Source organism: Coenobita brevimanus, chromosome 89 (assembly GCF_032717465.1).
Source record: "Coenobita brevimanus isolate Jiangsu-jjx chromosome 89, ASM3271746v2, whole genome shotgun sequence".
NCBI lineage: Eukaryota > Metazoa > Arthropoda > Malacostraca > Decapoda > Coenobitidae > Coenobita > Coenobita brevimanus.
Window position 1 is genome coordinate 15710373 of NC_137042.1, and position 17881 is coordinate 15728253.

A 17881-nucleotide genomic window follows, 5' to 3' on the forward strand; every position below is an offset into this window, starting at 1 on the left:
AATCCCACGAGAATGTGACCATAAATCTCGCAGCCTGTGCCACCCTCTCTATATAGTCACCTTCATTCAAGTCGTCACAGCACTGGGGCACTTGTGAGGGTAGCCATGGCGTCAGGCTTGCGTCATCACTTTCACTGTGGAAGCAACCAATGAAAAGGGTTGGCGGCATACGTCACAAGTTACCTCATGGTGGAGAACCAATGAGGAGCGATTGTGGGCGAGCTGGGTGGAGGCTGCCATGTGGAGGGGAGACACCTGTAGTGTAGTGTAGCGTCGGCGTGTGTGTGTATGTGCGTGCGTGGCTGCTCCGTCCTCCCCGCCTCACGCCTGTCTCCAGCCAGGTGAGAAGAGGTGACGTACAGGGAGAAGACGCAGCTTCAGGTTTCTACACGGTCTTAGTCCTGTAAGCTTAGCAGGGTTACTCCCACTCATCCGTAGTGATTTGTGTTGCATATTACGCCTTAACCACATCCCTACAAGGGCTCAGCCTGGGCTAAGAAAAAAAATTGTCTGGGAGCAATCAGGAAACAAAAGAGCTTCCTAACCATATTGAAGAGACTATTTCCTATCCCTGTATATGTACAACGAAATATACTTTGAAAGCTAAGTGTGGTGGTCTGAAGAACCATTGCTGACAAGGGATCAACTCCGGTGGCGTGTCCTAGATGGACGACTAAACGTCGGAAATGGGCTTATTAGCTTATGTTCGGAGTTGATTGTTAAGATAAATAAATAAAACTTCTGGTGCTCAGGAAAATGTGTTATGGAGCCTTCATACCTGACGGAAAATGCTGCTACCCAAAGTGTCTTACCGCCCTTGCCTCTGTGATCTCAGGATGTCTTCTGCCCAACCACGGACAGGCTGGCAGGCGGGCGCCGGGCGGGGAATATTCAGTTGGCAAATCAGTGCAGTTATGCATCGTTTTGGGGGAAATGAAGTATCGCTGATGTGATATCTGCAGAGCAGAGCAGAGAGAGAGAGAGTAATGACAAAAAAGTAATATTGTATGACGGGAAGGAAAATATTGCATTAAGTGCTGAGGGCAAGTAAAGTGTTTTGGGTGGGAGAAATGAAGAAAAAGAATGTGACCAAGTTTTTAGAGATGGAAACCTGATCTGGTGAAGATGATTTGGGGTAGGAGGGACCAGCCGCTTGAGTAAGGGGAGGGCGGGGGTAGGAGGTGGGGGCCTGGCAGGGGTGAGTGAGGGAGAAGGCGAGGCTGGGGCAGGGACGGGCTAGTGAGAAGAAAAAAATGAAAGGAGATGGTGTGAGAGCGGAGCAGCGCCCACCACCACCACAAGTACCACATCCACCACTACCACCGCCACATCTGCTTCCATCACATCCACCGCTTCCACCACCAACCATTTACACTATCACTGCTACCACCACCACTACCTCTACTTCTATCTCTCCAACGCTTCCACCACAAACCAATTTCCACTATTACCACACAGCCAACATCTCCACTTCCATCACCGCCACCACCACCACCACCACCACCACCAGTACCACCGACCTGGTGAGTGCTGGAGAAGGGCCAAAGGCGTCGCCCCGTGCATTGGAACCATTGCTGATACAACTTCACCTCTCTCGTCATGTCACCAATTTCTGCTGCCTTACGTGCTGCGACGGAAGATGACTTCTGGCTTACTAATTTTATCTGGCATACTAATTGCACTCAGCTTTTTTATAATTTGCCCCGATGTCTGTTTTACTGCCTTCTGCTACATAGGTTGATAATTTTGGTTACAATTTCTATTTTGCTCTTGTAAGGAAAGGTTATGAAACACAGATCAGAATTTGTATTCATGAGGTGTAGTACGACCTGTGTTGCAATTACGTTGTATTACTGTACAGTGGTCCAGGTTAATTGTTGCAGTCGAACTGCTGCAAAAATATCACCACGCCCAGGTTCACACACACACACACACACACACACACACACACACACACACACACACACACACGTGTTACTAATCTGTTGAGCTACTTTGACAGAGTAACAAACACAATACAGGAAAGAGAAGGATTGGTGGACAGTATCTATTTAGATTTCAAGAAAGCTTTTGACACAGTACCACACCAAAGACTTTTATGGAAACTGTACCATCAAGGAGGAATTCGAGGCAAACTGTTTTGTTGGATGCAAGATTTTCTCATAAAAAGTGAAATGAGAACAGTACTAAGAGGAAACTACTCATCATGGAAAGAAGTAACTAGTGGAGTACCACAGGGTTCAGTGCTGGCACCAATCATGTTTTTCGTGTATATAAATAATATAAACAGTAACACTGGAAATGAGAGCTATCTGAGTATGTTTGCAGATGACGCAAAAATACAAAGGAGAATTACTAACACAGACTCTTGTAAAGAGCTACAAGAAGAATTAAATAAACTTCATGAATGGAGTAATACATGGCAAATGGAATTCAATGTGGACAAGTGTCATGTAATCAAGTTTGGTAAAAGTGGAAAAAGACCTGATTGGGATTATAAGTTAGGAAATAAAACCCTATACACATCAGAAAGAGAGAAAGACCTAGGTGTGATTATCAATAACAGACTATCTCCGGCTGACCACATCAGCGAGAAGGAACGGAACATGTATACTGTACACTGCTTGCAAATATGAGAATAGCATTCACATACATAAATGAAGACATGCTAAGAAGGATAATAACATCATTCATTAGACCAACCCTGGAATATGCATCAGTAGTCTGGAGTCCTCATCTCAAAAAACACATAGACAAGATTGAAAAAGTTCAAAGGGCCGCTACAAGATGGATACCAAGCTTAAGGGACCTAAGCTACGAAGAAAGACTAAATAAACTGAATCTACCTACACTACAGGAGAGAAGGAACAGAGGTGACATGATAATGCTTTATAAGTGCATATCAGGGAAGGAGAAAATAGACATAAATGATTACCTAATATATGGGGAAGCATCAGCAAGAGGACACTGGAAACATAAGAAGAGAGGGGATAAAGACGTGAGGAAATTCGGTTTCTCAAACAGAAGTAATTGATCAGTGGAATGCACTACCGAATGAAATAGTGTGTGCCAAAACAATTCACAAATTTAAGGATATGTACGATAAATATGGTTTAAGACACGGGACAGTACGAGCTTGACTCATTCCTGTAAAAACACAGGTAAGAACAATTAGGTAAGAACACACACACACACACACACACACACACACACACACACACACACACACACACACACGCAGAGGAGGCGAAGGAACTCATATGTAGTTTACCAAACGTACTGCTGTCTACAGGTGACTCCATTGAGTGACAAGCCAAATGGTTTCCAGTATACCAGGAAACTATTTACAGCGCTGGGTGGTAACCATATAACCAAATTATGGCGCCTGGTGGTTTAGTGGGCAATTAAGGCGCTCCAGTCGGATTGAGCCAGTGAAGGTTTGTATCCAAGGGGTGATTGGGGCTTATTGCTCACTTAATGTCACTCAGGGTAGAGTTAGGATGATCACTCTCATCTTTAATATCAGGACCAACTTGCCTAGCCCCGGGCACCTACGCACCTCATGGGGCAACACTGGATTAGATGATGAATGAATGAATTACTGATAGTATGTATCATAAAGAGACGCAGGTAAAATAAACGATATGATTTGTCTTAAAACTTATATTGATTTAATTCACGATGTACAGCTATGTACAAAAAATTGCCGATAATCCCCCTTCAGCAGTGTGTCCTGCCTTTCAGATTTCTCATTCCACCTCATACGACAGTGTTTTCCCATACTCATGTACAAAGGTTTATATTCCTATCACTTAAAAATTATTTATACGACACCTTCCACTTCCACTGCCGGTAGAGAAGTGTTGGCTAGCTTTTACTTCTGGCTGTAGGTAAGATTGTGTATGTTGTGATAGCTGGTAGTTTATGCGAGACAGTGCAGTGACGTGTGGGAATTGGCTTGATGTGGTGGGCGAGCACACGAAATTATTGAACTCGGTGATGGAGTATTTCAGATGATGGATGGTTGTTTGGTGGTGAAGTTTAAAGGCTGTCTAATTGTTTTTCAATGGGTTATGAAATACTTGTTTGTAAATGGCGAAGTAGATATACTTAAGTTAGCAATGGTACTCCATGTTGGACAACACATGGAAAAGTATGGTCATGTTTGCAGTCCCATAAGGAGTGCTTGGACGACACCTGAAGTAGTTGATAAGAGAGCATTGGAAGGTGGAGGGAATGCAGGTGTTGCTGACCTCTGCATCTGTCGCTGGTGGGGCAGCGAGGGGGTGGTGGTGGTGAGTAGCGCGGAAAGGGTTGGGAAATGATGATAAGTAGGGCGGAGAGGGTGCGGGAGTGGTAATGAGTAATATGGTGAAGATGGGGGAATGGTGGTGTGTGGGGCGGGGCTGGTTAGGTTGAGAGCAGGACGGGACTGGGTGAATGGCTTTAGGGTAAACTGGGCAAAACACTGGTGTTGTGAGGGCAGACGGTTGGCTGGGAAGGGGATGGATGCTGCTATTTAGAGTGCTGAAGTGAAGTGAGTGTAGAGTCGTTGAGTAAAGTGTTGCAACGAGTTGTTGTTGGCAGGGAGTAAGTTACAGAATAGTGGTAGCAGTTATAGCCCCAGGTTCATTTGAAACGTGAATTTGGGTGGACTGCATACTAAACTTACCCTTCTCCAGCAGCACAGTATTCCCTTTCGGTAAATGGGGGGGGGGGGGAGTTGAAGAACGTTTGTGTAACTGGGCAACAATACTGCCATCTATAACTGTGTCGCAGCATGAATGTCTCTCTCTGCCTTTAATAAATAGAAGTGAGGAAGAGTTACAGACAGAGCCGATTTGTGGAAAGAAACGATCATAGTACATGAAATAAAAAGTAGGGAGAGTGGCCAAGCGTGAGAACTTTTGCTAAGATGAAGATGGTCGTAGGATGGAGAAAGATAAGTACTGAATTCGGGTTTAGGAAGATGAAATGAAAACGCGTGAGGGAGGTGAGGGGTGGGGAGAGAGGCAAGGATGCCGACTGTGGAGTAGAGAGGGGTTAGGTCAGGGGGAGGGGGAGTGGCCTGGTGGCTGCCACCCCAGGGTCATTACACGGTCAGGAGGGCAACCCTACACCCCGTTGTAACTTAAATGATTCTGCCTGGAACTACCTTTCTTTTCTGCCTTACACCATAACTTTACCTTTATACACAAGTTTTCCTATGTATCATGTGTTATGATATCTTTTGGTACCCTTTCAAAAACAAGCATTGGCCTTACCGGAGCATTGTCACCCATAAAGTTTATTATTAATATTATACCTAATTGCCTCCACTCAGACTAACATGCACCACTATGTGACGGTTTCAGACACAATCAGCAAGTTCTTGTACTCTTTTGAAACATTCTCTCTCTCTCTCTCTCTCTCTCTCTCTCTCTCTCTCTCTCTCTCTCTCTCTCTCTCTCTCTCTGTGTTCTTATCTAATTGTTCTTACCTAATTGTATCTTTACAGAAATGAGTCAAGCTCGTACTGTCCCGTGTCTTAAACCATATTTATCGTACATATCCTTAAATTTGTGAATTGTTTTGGCACACACTGTTTCATTCGGTAGTGCATTCCATTGATCAATTGCTCTGTTTGGGAAACTGAATTTCCTTACGTCTTTATCACCTCTCTTCTTATGCAGTTTTTTGCAGTGTCCTCCTGCTGACGCTTCTCCATATGTTAAGTAATCATTTGTCTATTTTCTCCTTCCCTGATATGCACTTATATAGCATTATCATGTCACCTCTTTTCCTTCTCTCCTGTAGTGTTGGTATATTCAGTTTATTTAGTCTTTCTTCGTAGCTTAGGTCCCTTAAGCTTGGTATCCAAATTGTAGCGGCCCTTTGAACTTTTTCAATCTTGTCTATGTGCTTTTTGAGATGAGGACTCCAGTTGCATATTTCAGGGTTGGTCTAATGAATGATGTTATTATCCTTCTTAGCATGTCTTCATTTATGTATGTGAATGCTATTCTCATATTTGCAAGCAGTGTATACATGTTCCGTACCTTCTCGCTGATGTGGTCAGCCGGAGATAGTCTGTTATTGATAATCACACCTAGGTCTTTCTCTCTTTCTGATGTGTATAGGGTTTTATTTCCTAACTTATAATCCCAATGAATGTGTTTGAATGGATGAGTAAATGGAGAGTGAGTCGTCCTGTCTCGGCTACCTCCCTTTTCTTGGGGGAAGCAGCCTAGGTATATAGATAGATAGATAGATAGATAATCCCAATCAGGTCTTTTTCCACTTTTACCAAACTTGATTGCATGACACTTGTCCACATTGAATTCCATTTGCCATGTACTACTCCATTCATGAAGTTTATTTAATTCTTCTTGTAGCTCTTTACAAGAGTCTGTGTTAGTAATTCTCCTTTGTATTTTTGCATCATCTGCAAACATATTCAGATAGCTCTCATTTCCAGTGTTACTGTTTATATCATTTATATACACTAAAAACATGATTGGTGCCAGCACTGAACCATGTGGTACTCCACTAGTCACTTCTTTCCATGATGAGTAGTTTCCTCTTAGCACTGTTCTCATTTCTCTTTTTATGAGAAAGTCTTGCATCCAACAAAACAGTTTGCCTCGAATTCCTCCTTGATGGTACAGTTTCCATAAAAGTCTTTGGTGTGGTACTGTGTCAAAAGCTTTCTTGAAATCTAAATAGATACTGTCCACCCATCCTTCCCTTTCCTGTATTGTGTTTGTTACTCTGTCATAGTAGCTCAACAGATTAGTAACACATGATTTTCCTTTTCTGAAACCAAACTGTCTTTCTGTTATCATACTGTGTTCTTCTAGATGGTTTACCCAAGCTTTTCTTATAAGCTTTTCTAATACCTTGCTTACAACACTGGTCAGTGATACTGGTCGGTAGTTGAGTGGATTTTGTCTATTTCCTTTCTTGAGTAAGGGGACAATATTTGCTTTTTTCCAAATATCAGGTAGTTTACCTTGACTAAAGGATTTCTTGAAACTTAAAAATAATGGTTTACTTAACTCCTTTGCACATTCTCGTAATACCCAACATGAAATTTCATCAGGACCACTTGCTTTTCCTCTGTCTAATCTACTTAACTTCTCCTGTATTACTTTTTCTGCTATTTGTATATCTGGTAGTATGTGTGGACATGCATGTTCCACATAGTCCCTCTCAAAATTTTTTTCTTATGTAAAAACTAATTGGAAATTCTTATTTAGTGCTTCACAAATATCTTTCTCTTGTGTAAAAGTGATTCCCTCGTCCGTAATGGATTGTATTATATCTTTTACTTTGGTTTTGCTTCTGATATAGCTGTAAAACAGCTTTGGTTGATCACTACTTTTATTTATTATATCCTCCTCAAACTGTTTTTGGGCTTCCCTCCTTATTCTTGTATAATCGTTTCTTGCTTGTTTGTAATTATTATACGCCCTTTCACTATTGTGTCTTCTGTATCTATTCCACAACAAATCTCTTCTTTCTTTTGATTTTTTACATTCTGTATTGAACCATTTCTGTATTTTCTTATCTACGTCTTTGTGCTGTGGAGTGTACTTCTGGACTCCTATTTCATAAAATTCACAGAATTTTTTATATACAGCATTTAAATCTTGTCCTCTAAGCTCATTTTGCCAATCAACTTCTAAGAAATAATTCCTTAGGTCTTGATAATTTCCCTTTTTATAGTTTAGGCTCTTTTTGTAACTGTCATTGCTGTTTACTATGTCATATGCTATCCTGAAGTTATAATTTAGTACTGCATGATCGCATTTGCCGATTGGAGGGTGATATATTAAACTGTCAGTATCATTTTCTTGCCTAGTAAATATTAGATCTAGCACTGAAGGTACATCAAGTCCTCTTTTTCTGGTGGTTTCCCTCACATGTTGCGTTAGGAAAAACTCTTGCACGAGATCCAGGAGGTTTTGGTCGCAACAGCTTTCTTGGCTAATTATATCGAGTATGTACTGAAATCCCCAGTTCGTATAATTCTTTCCGATTTCTCTTCCATTTTATATAGTAATGATCTTAAACTCTGACTTGTACTCTCTGCCAGGTCCTCATATTCGTCTCTTTCCCATATGTTTGATCTGGGTGGCATGTACAAATTGGCTACAATTACTTTACCTTCAGATGTGTTGATCTCTACTGCAATCAGTTCTACTTGTGATGGTATATCTAGTTTTATTTCATTGACTTTTAGATTTTTCTTAGTTAATATTATAATTCCGCCTCCTCTTTTTAAATTTCTGTCTCTTCTCTATATATTGTATTCCTCTAAGTTTAGTATGTCATTGGATATCCTTGGTGTTAATTTTGTTTCAGTTAGGCATATTATTTGTGGTTCATTTTCTCTGACATAATCATTCATCTCTAGTAATTTAGATACCATTCCATCCACATTTGAGTACATCAACTTTATCATCTTGTTTATATACTTGTCATGACATGGTTCTACTACCTTCCTCCTTTTTATTCCATCCTGTTTGTGTACCACTTTCGTACCTGCAATCCTATTACATTGTAAAAAAATTTCTTCTTCTCCTCTTCTGATCTTCCCTCATTTTTTGTTTTTGCTTCCTCCCTTTTCTCTTTCAGTAATTCCAGTTCCTCTTGTGTTAGGCATCTTTTTATCCATACATTTTTGAACTCTTTTTTTTTTCCATAAGATTCTTTGCATTTTTTAGTATCTCTTCCACAGTGTTTACACTCTGGAAAGTCCACTTTAGAGGTCTTGTCTTGCTTTTCTTGTATTTCCCTAACCTTGTGTGTTCCTCTATGTCTTTACTACAGATTTCCTCTGATACTTCTTTCAGTAAGCTCATTACATTTGCCATCTCCTTTTTGTCTCTTGTGATCTTGTTTTTTACTTCTTCTATACCAGTGATTACTATAGATTTGTTTATATCTTCTGAATCTCTGACTAACTTTGGATTGTTTTGGATTATTCTTTTCACTTCCTTTTAATGCTTTTTTCCTCCACCCTTGTTTCTAAGTTTCTTTACTTTCACCATTTCAGCATACGTGGTTTCCACTTCATTTTTGTAGCTTTGCACAGCTTCATTCACCTGTGTTATCTTCTCCTCAGTATCACTGCTCTGGTCTGTAAGACTGCTTACTTGCCTAATTGTACTGTGTCATTTTTGAACTCTTCCATAACACTCTCGTGATTGACTACTGTACTTGCCATTTCACTCATTTTCTTCCTAAGTGTACTCAATTCCACTGTTAGTTAGTTAGTTAGTGTGTGTGTGTGTGTGTGTGTGTGTGTGTGTGTGTGTGTGTGTGAGAGAGAGAGAGAGAGAGAGAGAGCACACCTTCACTCAGTGTATTCATAGGATTTAGAGAGGGGTGAACGTCCGGGGTGTGTGGTGTCACCTCAAATGTAGCAGTAATAGGTGATATAATGTGCTGGGCCTCGGACAAATCATCCCCCAAATGTTAGTGTCATTCTTAACTTTGGATTTTGTTTGATTGTATAGAAAGTAAATTCATACAGAGATGTGTAGTCCACATGTATAAGCATTTAAGAATGGGCTGTGAGGTAAACTATCATCATTTCTATGGTTTAACCCCTCCATGGCCGCCAGCGTCGAATGACGTTTAGCTGATAAATGGCCGCAGGTGTCATTTGAGTGCGGCTTATAAAAAACAGCAAAAATTTTGGGGAGGTGAACGAACGTTCTGAACATCTTCGAACTAACCTAGACTACACTCCCATACTCCTCATCAAGCAGTTCAGAGTCTGCTGCTTGTATCCTCTTAGGCGTGATTCCACAGCTGGTCACCAATTTGTGTAATGTACTGGCTGGTATGGAATACTAAGTTTCCCAGATGTCACTTCCCACAGCTAAGTCTCACTGCCACAGCAGGCGGCGGGAGTAATGATGGTAATCCTGTAGTCAGAGGTAGTGTGAGGTGAACAGAAACTGGAGCAGGTGTGTTTTCTCTCTTTATTTTGCCACAGAAAGATACAGCTGCAACAAGAGAATGTTTCAGAGTAGTACATCTCACTCATATGAAGGCTGAGAGTAATTTGCTGGTTCCAATCTGCTCCACTCTGGGAGCAGGCTTAGGTCAGCTTATTTAGAGATGCCACTTCTCTCAAAGACAATGAGATATATACGTGAGTAGGCGTGTATTACAACCCTAACATGCACATTATACATCTCAGTAAGGCAGTATTAATTACATTAAGTACATTAACATGGATATATGTTTCCCCAAGACTTAAACATATGCATATTTCATATTCTTCTATCACCTTCTTTCACCCTCACTGTGTATATCCGAAAATTGCTGGCTCTGCACGTCTGAGCGTTCATCTTATTCCCACACCACACTTACATTGAAGTGGTATGTGGATCTTTATCTCAATACTACAATACATTTTCTCTAAATATGAATAAACACTATCTATATATCTATTGCCAGACGCCTCAATCCCGTTCGGGGTGGCCACAAACAAATCGCCTCCACGTCGCCCTGTCCCCCTCCATTTCACTGCCCCGCTCCCAACTCACCCCCTCCTCTCTCATATACCTCTCCACCCCATCCCTCCATCTCATCCTCAGCCTCCCCCTCCCTCTCCCCCCTCCACCTCACTCACATACACTCTCTTCATCAGTCTTTCAACCTCCATCCTCTCCACATGGCCAAACAACCTCGGTGTATTCCTCCTACCACTTCCTATCACATCCACATCCACACCACAATGCTCCTTTATATTCTCATTTGTCAGCCTGTCTCTCCATGTGACTCCACAGGCTCCTCTTAAATAACCCATTTCCACTGCTCTCACTCTTGACCTGTGTCCTTCCAGCAACGTCTAAGCTTCACTTCCATACGTTAGTGTTGGTATCACAATACTGTCATGTAGTAACGTTTTCACTTCCATGCTCACTTCCCTGCTTCTTAACACTGCTTTCAAGGAACCAGCAACCTTTCTTCCCTGCTGTACCCTTTCAAGCACTTCGCCCTCCAAACCTCCATCCTTACTCATCACACTACCCAAGTACTTAAACGTACTCGCATTTTCCAGTTCCTCACCATCCAACCTCTCTGTACATTCACTGACTTCACCTCTCTCAAAGACCATCACTTTACTCTTCCCTACATTCACCTTTAGAATCCGTTTCTTACACACTCTTACAAACTCATCCACCAAGCCTTGCAGCTCCCCTTCATCTTCACTCAACAACACAGTATCATCTGCAAACAACAGTACAGGGAGTTTCCAAACACTATCCTCTCTCACCAGAGCCACTCCAACATCCACTACCCTACCTTGTACCTCTTTTATTACCCCATCCTTGTACAGATTGAACAACCATGGAGACATGACACATCCCTGTTTCAACCCAACCTTCAAAGAGAAAAATTCACTTAGTTCACCATCCACATGCACTGCAATTTTAGCACCATCATACATACTCTTCACAGCATTCAACAACTTTCCATCTACTCTATATATTCTTAATACTTTCCACAATCCTTATATATAATATGTATAAGTAGCGAGAGACCTACTCCAGTGTGGAAATGATGTCGGCGCCAGAACATGCTGTGATGAGTGGATTTCTTATTCTTTTGCTCCTAACCATGCCTAAAAGAGCACAACTACACCCATTATCTCGACCCAGGCAGAAAATATCATCTTTGTCCTCTCTTGCAACACACACATTACCACCTGTTTACAATTATGAATTAATACAGGCACAAACAAAAAGGACATGATAATAAGAGAAAAATACATTTTTATCTTGTTTTTTTTTTACCTATGTGCTCAGGTTTGTTGTACTGGTTTGGATCATTTGATGCAGTGCGACTTGTAGAAAACTTAAAACTTTCGGGAAGTGAACGAACATCTGGGACATGAGATTGACCTTCATTTCACACTCACACTTCTTGTCAGTTCACTACCTGCTGCCGTTATGAGTAGATATACGATTTTTTTTGCTCTTGGCCGTGCCTAAACACACACAGTTACACCCATTCTCTCGACCCAGACAGAAAATATCTTTCTCCTCTCTTGCAAAACACACAGAGCCACCCTGTTCATGATTATAAATAAACAGGCACAAACAAAAATACATGAAAGTAAAAGAAAAATTAATTTTTGTTTGGTATCTTTACCTATTTGCTCAGGTTTGTTGGACTGTTTTGAATCATTTTACATATTGTTTGCCTTTTATAAGCATTACAGGAAAGTTTTCAGTGTTCATGTGATGTTTTCATGGGTGGAAAGAACTTCCTTCCTTTCCTGCCAATCAGCTTGTGCGAGGTGTGAATGGCAGGTCGTCTTGCAATTCTGACCATATAAAGTGTTGGGAAACATCCAGCTATACCCTTTTTCCTTACCCAGGCAGAAAATATCATATGTTCCCACACTCATGACAGACAGACAGCAACACATATTGTGAAAATAACAAGGTAAAATGATAGAGAAAGATGAACGTGTTATTACGGAAAAATACATGTTCCCCTGTCTGTAAACGTATTTATTTCTGCCTTGTCTCTCTGTTGGTAATAATGAGACATTCGTAGTTTTGAAACTGCATTACGATTCTTTTTTTTAGCCATGCACTTGGTGTGGGAGTGGCAAGCTGCAACTCAACTCCCCTATTCCTAATCGGATCAGACCCTCCACTTTCTTCCCCCGTGGAAGAGCCTAGCCTCGGGGGACGAGCAATTTTCTCATTTAGGACTGAAATTTCAACCCTTTCTCCTGTTTCCAAGCATGGGTGGGCACAGCAATAATGTAAAAAATAACTCAACACCACTGTAAACATATTTTATATCATAAAGGTGAAAAAATATTCATCATAATTTTTTTACGAACCAGTCCTAGCATATGTACTGAAATCATTCAGTATCATCATATCAAATATATTCACATTGTTTCAGCACAATTCACATTGTTTTGTGAGTAAATAAAAAATGATAACAATGTGCGATGTTGCAGCGCAGCAGCACCTTGCGGCAGCGGATATTGGTTGCCGATATTTGAGCAACTTTCGCGCTCCATTGCAAGCCACAGATTGGGTCTAGGAAGCTGGGATATGCACTGTTAGGTGTGTCTGAACTTTCTCTTCAATATGGCAAGAACAAAACATCAGTTTTCGAAACTTCAGAAAATGTCCCTGGAGTCGGCCTGGGGTGCACATAAAATTCCGGACCCATGGACACAGAGGGGTTAACATGTTTCTTGTTGCTGGAAACAGTTACTTATATACCACTGGTTTATTTCACATTGGTTGTTGGGTAATACAGTGTTGTGCCACACGTTTGGCAGCGATTAGGACACTTGTGAGATACTGCGCTGTTAATGACAAAGAATTTGTTATATACCTAAGAAAAACTGAGTGTTACGGAACAAAACTTGCAAATATCATATGCCATTTCATGTATACATTGTTTAGAGTGACTCCCATTAGTGATCTGTGACTTCAGAAAGAAATCCTAATGATAACAGTTGGCCTATCCGACATTAGAAAGTCAGACGAATTGTAGCCTAATACTATGCATTGTATAAGGGTAGTGTTTACCTCAGCAACTTTCTTATTCTGCGTCGGAAAAGTGCGTATTCTGCTTTCCAGCCTCTTTCTTCCAGTCACCAAGGTCAACGAATATTTAATGATTGCCCTGAAAGCCATTAACTTCAGCAAAGTTTTGGCCTAGCAGCCCACCAACCACTTACTATACTGTTTTAAAACCCCGACCAAAAACTGAGAATGATTTTCATTTTATCATGATCACATAGCTCTTTTATCAAAGACGTGAGTGGGAGTGGCCGTTGTGAGAATTTGCCCTTGAGTGTCCAATTAGATAATGAAAAATGATATGTGTGAACTGTTGAAGGGGTTTGGGTGGTGGTGGTGGGTGTGGGTGGTGGTGGTGGTGATGGTGGTGGTGATGGTGGTGATGGTGGTGGTGGTGGTGGTGGTGGTGGTGGTGATGGTGGTGGTGGTGGTGGTGGTGGTGATGGTGGTGGTGGTGGTGATGGTGGTGGTGGTGGTGGTGGTGGTGATGGTGGTGGTGGTGGTGGGTGAGTGGTAGTGGTGGTGGTTGGTGTGGGTGTGGTGGTAATGGATGTAGATGTGGTGGTGGTGGGTGTGGGTGTGGTGGTAATGGATGTAGATGCAGTAGTTTGGGTGTGGGTATGGTGGTGAGTCATGTCCTACTCCATCTGTCCTCATATTTTGACCATATCTGTAGCCCTTACCTCCACTTTTTCCCCATATCTGTTTTGGGGATGTATTACTTTTGAGTTCATGAAGCTTTCTACCATCACTTCCTAAGCTATTTATATCATGTAGTAGTCTGTCATTTCATAGTATGTCTTTGCTAGTTTGGTGCCTTATATTTATTCCTGCTACTTCCAGACAATTTCAGTGAGATTGAGAGGTTTTTCCTAACTAGAGGGGTTAGATGAAGATGTTTATTTCATTAGCCCTATTACTACAAAATATGTCCCCTAAAGTGTACTAGATCATCTCCTGTTTCTAAAAGAATAGGAAGACACCGTTGGGTAGAAGGAATTTTCGTTCTGTAGTATTATCTTTTTTATATGTTGGCTTAAACTGCATAAATTACATTAGTAGAGGATATTAATGTGCCCTAGTAGGAGTACTCTGATAAGGCAGAAGTGCAAGGGAACATTTAAAGTTGAAAAAGAAAATTTCTGCCTCCAGTTCTGAAATGTGTACTTTATTGATTTTGGTAATTCTCAGTCTCTTATTGTCCACATTCATCATCTGCTTCCACTCTTCCATTGAACACAACTATAACATTCATACAACAGTGCAAGCCTAAAGTCAGCATAGCCCAAACCTTGTACAGTACAGTACCCGTAAATTACAGTTTGTTAGCTAATTATTCACACCCCTTCTTTCCCTGTCAGTTTTTGCATGTAGCACCGTAATATTTTCATGCAAATCAGTTATGCAAATTATGTCAGTATTAAGATGGTATAAATGTCTTATGATAATTATAAGGTGTAAAGCATGAAAACAAGCAGTAAAATGGAAATAAACGAAGGGGAACTTGAAAGTCCCCTACAGTTACTAGAAATGACTTTTCACCTCGACCCTCACCCTTATTCCATTCTTTCCTACAATTTTCCTTTGCACACATCCCGTTGCTGTTGTACCCCACTCTCAACACAACACACCCTTATCCAACCCATCCCACACCTCGCAACTCGACACACATTTTACCATGATCTACTCATTCCGCAGATTCCATTTTTAGTCTACATCCAATCCTTTTACAGTATCTCCCCATTCTGTTCCTTTCCTAACCCCTATCTAAACCACACTCTGTACCCCACAACCCCCACTATGTGTAGTTTTGTCAGAATTGCATATGTTTATTGTATAACATCATCTTGCTATACTTGTCATCCTTAACCACGCTATCCCATCGCCCTTTCATCTCGCTCGCGCGCGGGCACACACTCACACAAAAGAGGAAGTGTAAGTAAAAGTGTTGTTCCAATAACACAATACAAAGTAAGCAACAGTGCCAAAACAAGCAAATCAGCTGTTTTCAGTGTTGACTGTTTAGTCTGCGGCATAGAGGACTGCAAAACAGTAAGTAGAAGCTTTCTGTTAGTACCAGAAGATGACCACCTTCTTTATCAAATCAACTTTGGAAGGAGTTAAGAAAAGGGACAAAGGTAGAAAGCAGGATGATGATTTCTACCAGGAAGTGGTGGAAATGGAGACGCATAATAAGCTGGTGGAACGAGTATACAGATTAGAGAAGGCATTTCAGAGTGAAATAGAGTAAATTAAAAAGCTAGGAGGAGGCCGTAGCAGGGGCCGAACAGGGTAGTACTCCTGAGGGGAATGGGAATGCTGGTGATAGGGAGAGCTGGAGCTCCTGTTTCACTAGCTATCTAACCATCCCCCTTTGCTGACCTTTTCAGTGTGACAGTAACATGGAGAGTAGACCAGCATACTCTCCCAAACATTGCCTCTAATTATCTATGCACTACACCACATGCACTTTACATTTCACACAACGTATTCCACTACGTTACAGCATGCCAGCAAGGGCATGCGGCCAGAAAACTTTGCTCCCGCTACCTAGTGGCGGACTTCTGGGAGGAGGCGTGGCGGGGGTTCCGCTGACATAGATCGTGGGTCCAGGGTGAGATGGGGTTCGGGCCTGTGCTAGAGGGTACAGGGCATTGCGGTTCCCAGGCTGCTGCTTCTGCCCAATAGAGAGGGGCCCGAACCTGGGAGTAGTGCCCCAGGAGGCTGCCCTATCAGTGGGTGTATAATGGCGGGATAGTTGTAGTGCGAAGGCGCGCTTGGAGGGTGTCCCTGCAGCTGTCCTGGCAGGGTGCCTCGAGGCCACTACCACAGCCACTGGTAAGCTGGTGGGCTAGGGGTCCCAGATCCATTGCCTGGATTGGGACTGTGCAGTGAGTGGGATCTGTGCTATGTCTGTTCTCCTTTATAAATACTGAAGATGACAAAACAAAATAAGTTTCAGAGCAAGCCTGAGGACAGTAAATCACCCATGGGGATGAGGGTGGGTTCATGGAATGTGGGAAGTTTGAGGGGAAGAGCGGGGGAAGTCATTGAGGCATTCAGTAGGAGGTGGGTGGATGTGGCGTGTTTGCAGGAAGTCCGGTACAGGGGTGGATCAGCCAGAAAGATTGTTGGGAAGGACTGTTCCTATAAGTTGTTTTGGCAGGGGGGGACAGACGGGTATGGCGGTGTTGGTGTGATGGTTGCGGAGAAATAGGTGAAATATGTTATGAATGTTTTGAGAGTAAGCGATAGGATATTGGTATTGAAAATTCTGTTGGGTAGAAGGGTAGCTGTGATTATATGGGCATATGCACCACAGGCAGGATTGGATGAAGCAGAGATAGATAGATTTTGGGATGATTTAATACGTGTAGTGGGTGGTATGCGGGATGATGAGATAGTGATATTGGGAGGGGACTAAAATGGTCATGTAGGTGAAGCAGCACAAGGCTATGAAGGAGTGGATGGGGGATGTGCATATGGTCTAAGGAATGCAGAAGGGGAAAGGATACTCGAGTTTGGGAAGGCAACGGACATGATTGTGTGCAACACATATTTTAGGAAAAGAGACAGCAGGTTAATTACATATGAGTCTGGGGGAAATAGCAGTCAGATAGATTATTTTCTGGTTAGGAGGGCTGATAGGAGGTTAGTGAGGGATGTTAAAGTTATAGGAAGTGAGGAGTGAGTGCAGCAGCACAAACTATTGATTTGTGATGTGGTGCTTAAAGAACAAGTGATGAAAAAGAGGACTTATGTACCTAGAAGGAAAATATGGAAGCTGAAAAACCAAGTAGTACGGGATGCCTTCTATAGCGAGTCGAGGAGAGTGGTGGCTGAACAGGGATCTGTAGGCAGAGGTGTTAATGAACAGTACAGAGCCCTCAAGAACAATTTCTTGAGAGTTACTGATGTAACATGCAGTTGGACAAGAGGCCCACCAAGACATAAAGTAACTTGGTGGTGGGATGAGGGTGTAGAAGCTGCAGTTAAGGAGAAAAGAAGGCTTTTCCGGGAATGGAAGAAGGGAGGTAGCAAAGAGGAATATTTGGCTGCCAAGAGTAGGGCTAGAAGAGAGGTATACAGGGCAAAGTCTGAGTCACAGAGACTATTACTTGATAACCTAAATCATGGGGAAAGGAAAAATATGATATTTAGGGTGGCAGGTCAGGTGAAGAGGGATAATTGGGATATTATAGGTGAGCAGTGTGTGAAGATTGATGAAGGAAGGGTAGTGGTGAACAGTTAGTATATTAAAGATGCATGGAGAGAGCATTATAACTGGTTGTTGAATGAGGAGTTTGACTGGGACAGGG

The 17881-nt window shown here is 42.0% G+C and overlaps 1 protein-coding gene across 3 annotated transcripts in view; it reads left to right on the forward strand.

Annotated features, from left to right (window-relative positions):
• The first annotated feature begins 282 nt into the window (after window positions 1-282).
• The window catches only part of LOC145411467 (lipoma-preferred partner homolog), a 164626-nt gene continuing 147027 nt past the window's right edge, over window positions 283-17881 (forward strand). For 2 of the 3 annotated variants that reach the window (XM_080281513.1, XM_080281515.1), the window contains exon 1: window positions 292-403. The gene's annotated coding sequence lies outside the window, so the exon portion shown is untranslated. Of the gene's footprint in view, window positions 404-17881 lie in introns of all 3 variants that reach the window. The other variant, XM_080281514.1, reaches the window with a different exon arrangement.